This window comes from Mustela nigripes, chromosome 3 (assembly GCF_022355385.1).
Source record: "Mustela nigripes isolate SB6536 chromosome 3, MUSNIG.SB6536, whole genome shotgun sequence".
Taxonomy (NCBI): Eukaryota; Metazoa; Chordata; class Mammalia; order Carnivora; family Mustelidae; genus Mustela; species Mustela nigripes.
The window spans coordinates 135683144-135689710 of NC_081559.1; positions in this window are offsets into that span (position 1 = coordinate 135683144).

The window sequence follows — 6567 nt, forward strand, 5'->3', positions numbered from 1 at the left end:
TGGCTGATTCCTTTCCTCTTGACTTCTGGTGTATTTTTCATAGTCAATTGATACAACTAATTCAAGCTGAGCATGCTTCCAAGGTTTGCAACAAGAAGAACTTAATACAATATTATCCTCAACTAATGATAACCTAAACTTTCTCATCCCTAATGGTTATGCATGTCTCTTGGTTCTGTTTCTTTTCATATGGCATTAGCTAGAAATTCCAAAATATTATTAAATAATAGTGGTGATAGCAAGAATTCTTTTCTTGTTCCTGATAACGATAGTAATACCTCTAGAGCATTTTTGGTATGCTCTGTCCCTATCCCTCTGAGAATGTGATAAAAGCTAAGTCTAGAAAAATGCACATACACGCAAAATTTGTTGATAGTTTTAGAAGTTTCAAGGACTATGGACCACATAGAAAGTTTTTGTGAATTCCATTAAGTGTGTGGTTGGCTACTGACTTAAGATAATTTTTTTTACCATATTACTAAAGATTCCCTTGTGTGCTAGTTTAGAAGTAAGAATTTTTAAATGTATGAATTTCATAAAATATCTTTTTACCAATCAATTTATTCATATCTTCTTTCTCTTTAGCCTTCCTGATGCTGAATTATATTAATACACTTATCAATCTCAAACCACCCCTCATTCCTAGAATAAATTTTACTTGGATTTGATATATGTTAGTTTCAATATTCTGTCAGGTTTTTTTTTTTTTTTAAGACTTTATTTATTCATTTGACAGAGAGAAATCACAAGTAGGTAGAGAGGCAGGCAGAGAGAGAGAGAGGAGGAAGCAGGCTCCCTGCTGAGCAGAGAGCCCGATGCAGGACTCGATCCCAGGACCCTGAGATCATGACCTAAGCCAAAGGCAGCGGCTTAACCACTGAGCCACCCAGGCGCCCTATTCTGTCAGGTTTAATCTGCTAGTGTTATATCTGAATTTACTAAATGCATCAAAATGCATGTCAGAAATATTTTTGAGCATAAGGAATTATAAGAACAGTTATTTTTTAGTTGAACCTCACTTGGCAAAATACACTGTCATCAAGGCATTTTTTCCCCTAAGCATCCTGGTAAAGATTAAAGAGTCAGAAGCTGAAAAGGAGCATCTGATCAAACTTACTCATTTTGCAGGTTAGGAGGGAGCTGTTTGGAGAGGTTAAGTGACTTGGACAAGATCACGCTGCTTAACAGTGGCCGGCGTTGGAGGTACAAGCACGTTGCTGAGGCTGAAAGAGAAAATCAGGGGGAAAGACTTGCCTCCATTCCAGTGGAACAGCACTTTAATTCTATGAGAGAGTGAAAAGAGAACCAAGATTTGTTTCTGAAACAGTGGAAGTTTCACAAAGAAATGATGTCAGCATTTTATGGGGCACCTGGGTGGCTGGCTCAGTTGGTTAAGTGAGGGAGTCTAGCTTTCAGCTCATGTCATGATCTCAGGGGCATGAGATCGTACCCCATGTGGGCCCCTTTACTGGACCTGGAGTCTGCTTAAGGTTCTCCCTCGTCCTCCCCCTCTACCCCTCCTGCACTCTCATGTTGTCTTAAAAAATGATATAAGCATTTTAATAAATGAAAGGTATTATTATCCTCTTTGAGGGATTAAAAAATTATTTGGCTCGATTTTCCCATATCTTTCGGTTCCAACCATCTCACTTTATATGTGTGGAGCTGAAATTCTGAAAAAGCAGAGTTTCGGCTCCTTGGACAGTTTTCCCCAGTACACACCAGGGATGCCTTCCTGCCAAGAATGGACTCAATGCATTGCCAATAGGGATGAAAGAAACACAGAACAAAGACAAGAGGCTTCGAGGCTATATATTTTAGAGAGTCGCCAACTTTTAAAACTATCTGGAACTAGACTAACACATGTGTAGGACCCAGGCAAGGGAGGAGCTTCCTTTGCTTGCTATTGGTACAAGTTCACGCTGCTTGTCTCTTAGGGTCTCCAACGGGGTTCTGTGAATCCCGACCGGCTTTGTGCTCAACCTGTCTACCCACCTGCTACCCCAATCCCTTCCTTTCACCTTGTTAGCACAGAGCCAGCTGGAGCCTTGCAGAGCAGCACAGCATGAAGCTGAGGGGTGGGAGGGTGGGGGGGTAGGGGCAGCCCAGCACCTGATTTCGAGTGTGGCCCAGGACTGACCGCGACATCTGTACTGTTTGAACACGTCAGTGAGAAACTCAGCCAAACTGGTAGTTTGGTGTCACATGGCAAAACAATCGGTGAGATGACTGATTTTTTTTTTCCTCCCAACTGCTGTGCTGACACAGATTCTAATCTGATGGTACGTTTTTTTGAACCCTTGCTGCAAAGAGCACACTTAAAAAAAATTTTTTTTAACCATTTAAGGGGCTGTTATATTTACTATTGATGTGACGCTCCGCTCTGTGCCACAGGTAGAGCCGCTAATATTATCCCAATTCAGTAGGAGATGAAACTGAACCCGGGAGGATTGGATCAATTTGCTCCAGATCTCACGGCTTGTCCGTGGTGGGGCTAGAATTCCCACCGCCTGGGGCCTGCCTCTGCCTGCCGAGTCTCCAGCCATGCAGCGCGGCCCCTGTTTCATGTGCATTTCTCTTCCAGAATGTGCACTTTCTAGAAAGAAAGTTGTATATGTTCGGGTTTTAAAATTTTAAATACTTCCAAATATTTGTGGAATATGGGAGCAGTCGATACATACATGTTATCTAAGTTGTAAACATATTTTGAGGAGGAAATTTATTTTCTTTCTTTCATTTTTTTTTTAAAGACTTTTTCCCTTTATTTGAGAGAAAGAACACAAACAGGGTGAGGGGCAGAGGGAGAAGCAGGCCTCTCGCTGAGCAGGGAGTCGGCTGCAGGACTCGATCCTAGGACCCTGGGATCAGGACCTGAGCCAAAGGGAGGCGCTTAACCTACTGAGCCACCTATATGTCTAAGAAATTTATTTTCATGTAGATTTGGAAGATCACTGAAGGGAACTGGAATTCTTTTCAAAGTAAATTAATGGTGTCATTATGGAAATATTAATAAATTAAAGCCTAGTCACTTAAGTGATTATTTGGTATAGAGCCTGAATTTCTTTGAGTGTTTCCACCACACTGAAAGTACATCAATACATTAGCTTTCTTACAAAGTTAGGACATGATTTTTTAAATTTTTCATTATGAAAAGGTTCAAACATACAGCAGTAGAGCGAAGAATGTACAGCCCCCGTCACCCCACATCAGCAAGGATCACTATATGGTCTCTCTTTTTTCCCTACCCTGGACTCTCCCCACCCCTTCCTTGGATTATTTTAAAGTAAATCCCAGACATTAAATGATTTCATCTACAACATTTCACTACATTTCTCTAAAAGATAAGGAAACTGTTTCTCAAGTCACAAGCTCATTATGAGACTTGGAAAAAGTTAACCGTAATTTCCTAGTATCATCTAATACGCAATTAGTATTCAAATTTTTCTGATTGCTCCCAAAATGTCCTTTAGAGTCATTTGTTCAAATCAGGATTCAAACAAGATTCACATGTCAAATGTGGCTGGTACATCTTTAAATCCTTTTTGATCTATAAAGTTTCTGTCACAAGAAATATTTAAATAACTGCTTCATGAAGAATTATCTGGCTTTTGAGGGAATAATTCTATTTATATGTACCATACTTGATTGATTCTAAGGCACGAATAATTGTAAGATGCATTATTATTTTATGTACCACTAAAAAATTTAAAACGCTGACAATTATAATTGTAAGATGCCACCAACTGTGAGCTATGTTCCAACTTCAGAGAGAGAAAATGGGAAAATATATGATTTTAAATCAATGAAATACGGTAGTTGGAAGACAGATAATTCACATGTCATTTTTTATTTCAAAATGAGGTGTGGGAATGGCATATGGGCTGTGCAAAAAATCCTTTACACAGGGATGGTTTACTTCTTTTTTTTTTTTAAGATTTTATCCATTTATCTGATAGAGATCACAAGTAGTCAGAGAGGCAGGCAAAGAGAGAGAAGGAAGCAGGCTCCCCGCCAAGAGAGAGCCAAATGCGGGACTTGATCCCAGGACCCCAAGACCACAACATGAGCCAAAGGCAGAGGCTTAAACCCATTGAGCCACCCAGGCGCCCTGGGATGGTTTACTTCTGTCCTGAAGCAGATACAGAACCAAGAGTGATTCCCGTCCTTGTTTTCAAGGTTGATCATATGTGGTAAAGTCCTTTCCCCTCTGAGTGCTTTGACTCCAAGTTTGGCATACAACGTGAATTTCTTAGAGTGTTTATGCCACATTTAATATACATCAATACATAATGTTTTCTACAAATCAGGGTCTCTGAGAAGGCAATGAAATGCTTACTCTTTGGATGACACGGACTTTAGGATGTTAGGTGAGCCCAGTTTGAAAAACACATATTCATGAGGCCACGCTGTCTTCAAAATGCAGAATGCAATGGTAGATATCTTTTGTTCTTGGTTTGTGTCATCACAGATGAGTGGTTAATGGATAGTCATATTCTTTACAACAGCTGGATGACACAGAAAGGAAAATGAGACTTGGAGAAATTCTATTTGGCCTCCAATGTGGTAGGTTTGGTTTTTACGTCTTAGAGAAGCTGACATCACAGATGTGTTCCTGATAAGGCAAGTGTCTACTTCAAAGAATTTGGGCTTCTACTTGTGCCCTTTTTGTTAACAGGAGACTTCTGATAAGAAAGGGGGGGGGGGGGGTAGGAAGGTATGTAATTGTATCACAGGTATGGATGAAAGCAAGCTCTAAACTCTTTTGCCTCAGGTCCCTGGCAATTTGCAATTTTCAAAAAGCCAAAAACTTTGATTTCTCCCCAGAGAGATTCCAACCTGTGGCTAAAAGTATTTTGCTTCTGGCTATCTCTGCTTGTAAGAAGAATCTGGATTGTTTATTGACCAAATCTGAAGTTGTCCAAAGGCAATTCACTCCAAGGACTCTGAGACCTGGGATATGGACATTTTTAAACAAGTAGATATGTATTGCCCAAATCTTTTCTGTGCATGTGCTCTCCGACGTACAGAAATGGGTTTGTTTTAGCAAAACTCGAAAAACCTACTCTTTAAGGCACAGTATGATCCAGAATCTCTCTCTCTCTCTCTCTAACTGCATCTCCTCCTTCTCTAATTCTCTTGCTTGCTTCTGGCCAGCTTCCCTGACTCTTTTCTCTTTCTAGAATGTGCCAGACATTCCCTTTGCCTTGGGACCTTTTCACTAGCCATCCTCCTCCTCTGGAACACTGTTCCCTGAGACAAAGCCAGAGCTCTGTCACTTCTCAATGAAAACCTTCTCAGTTCTTACATTTAAAATTACAACCGGTGACTCCATCCACTTATTTTGCCGCAACAGAAGATTCAGTGACCATCAGTAAGTCCCTTCTTCATATTAAAGGTTTCCAAAAGGTTATAAAATAATGCTTACCAACTGCACAAACTGGAAAGGCTCTTGTAGAGATAATTCTAAATAGTCAGTATATTTAGTGTACACGTTTCCTAAGTATGTCTCAAAATAACAGAATTATTTGGGAAAGAATTTTTTGGTCAAGTTCTTTTTTTTTTTTCCATTTTATTTTATTTATTTATTTATTTATCTTTTTTTTTTTTTTTTTAAATAAACATGGTCAAGTTCTTTTTTATACAGACTCTCCTTCAAGTTAAGACAACCGCTTCACTCATGGTTGCTGGGCAAAGAATCTTGTCTTCAATCAGCTCATTAAGGTACCTTTGTAAGGATAGTATTTTTTTAAAAGGCACTTTGCCAGCTCGCTCAAACATAACATTGCAAATGGACAGCAAGAAAAACATGGCAAATCACTTCCATATGGCTCAGGGCAATGAGAAATTTTTTTTGATTAACAACACATTCAGTACAATAAAATAACTTCCAACTCTGCTCGAAACATACTAACTTATCTGCTACATCTATTTGCTGTTTGATTTTTCATTGTTTTGACTCTCCCCAAGTGCTCCTCAACTCCCAATTGGTTCATTTTTAAACAGCAGCCTCTTCCAAGACAATCACCTGTTCCTATTTGTCAGCCCTATCAAGCAAATAGTTGCTCTTAACCTTATTTTAGAACCAGCTGCTTTAGACATATGTTTCAAAAATTCAAGGGATGGTTTTTATGGACTCATCCGTTGATAAAATCGTTAACATGTCATCTGCATGTGCAAGTACTAGTTTAAACCTCTGAACTACTCTATTTCCTTCCACACCTGTCTAAATAGTAAATCAAGCAAGTTAGCTCACATCATAAATCTCGTCAAAGACTTTTAATTAATACAGAAAGGACAAAACAGGCACCCTCGCCTTAATGTTGTCATTATCTGGATCTCTCCATTCCTCCCAGACAGAAACTAATCACATCGTTTTTGCGCTCCTGACAAATTGGAAAGGTGTGATGTAAGCCTTATATAACTTTAAACAACATGTCCTTACCCATCAAGAGCTATTTTTTCTTCTTCAAATAAAAGAGAATAAGACTCCAACTGCCTTTTACTGTGTGTTTTACAGTTTCTCTTGGTGTAACTAAACCATCTGTCACCTCTGTCCCTAACGCCTGG